Source organism: Octopus bimaculoides, unplaced genomic scaffold (assembly GCF_001194135.2).
Source record: "Octopus bimaculoides isolate UCB-OBI-ISO-001 unplaced genomic scaffold, ASM119413v2 Scaffold_335191, whole genome shotgun sequence".
In the NCBI taxonomy this organism is placed as follows: domain Eukaryota; kingdom Metazoa; phylum Mollusca; class Cephalopoda; order Octopoda; family Octopodidae; genus Octopus; species Octopus bimaculoides.
In genome coordinates, this window is record NW_026408519.1 from 1 (window position 1) to 995 (window position 995).

General features: G+C 38.3%; 1 non-coding gene across 1 annotated transcript; it reads left to right on the plus strand.

The window, feature by feature from the left end:
• Nucleotides 1-385: 385 nt before the first annotated feature.
• Trnam-cau (transfer RNA methionine (anticodon CAU)) lies at nucleotides 386-457 on the plus strand. Its single transcript has one exon. It is a non-coding gene; the product is annotated as a tRNA-Met (tRNA).
• Nucleotides 458-995: the final 538 nt, after the last annotated feature.

Here is a 995-nt window from a genome sequence, read left to right on the forward strand (position 1 = left end):
CTTTTGCAGAACCGCTAAGTTACGGGGACATAAACACACCAACATCGGTTAGCGAGCAATGGTGGGGACAAACACAGACACACAAATACATACACACATACATATATACTACGGGCTTCTTTCAGTTTCCGTCTACCAAATCCACTCACAAGGCTTTTTTACCGGCCTGAGTCAATAGTAAAAAAAAACTTGCCAAAGGTGCCACGCAATGGGACTGAACCCGGAACCATGTGGTTGGGAAGCAAGCTTCATACCACACAGTCACGCCTACGCCTATGCACACAGCTACTCCAATATATAATGATGGACGATGTAACAGAACTAATGTAACCTAGAACACACAATATATAAAGAATACATTATATATTTGCCAAGCTATTTGTCGAGCAGAGTGGCGCAGTGGAAGCGTGCTGGGCCCATAACCCAGAGGTCCGTAGATCGAAACTACGCTCTGCTAAAAGATCTTTTGCTTATTTTTTTTTAATCTACACATCGCAACTGAATTGTCTATTAATATACCAACTGTATATATTAGTAGAATATACCAATTGTATACGAAGGTGAGTCAAAAGATAATGTCATTTTGTTTAGGACAGGTATGGGTTTTTTTTCTTTCTTTTTTTCTTTTTCTAGCTCTACTCTTCTTCTATAATTTTAGTATCTCGTTCTTGAATTTGAAATAAATTTTATCTCTTTTCAGGCATATAACGATGGAATACTTTATAAAGAAAGTGTATTAACCTGGCAATTCAATATACGATAGGATAAAAATGGGAAATAAGTTAGAATCCCATCCAATACGCTATTGGTACCGCCAGTTTGTAATACAAGGGACCACCAGTTTGTAATACAAACTGGTTTCAAATTTTAGTACAAGGCCAGCAAGTTGAGGGGTGAGGGGAGTAAGTTGATTGCATCGAACTCAGTATTCAACTGGCACTTATTTCATCGACCCCAAAATGATGATAGGTAAAGTTGACATCGGTGGAATTTGA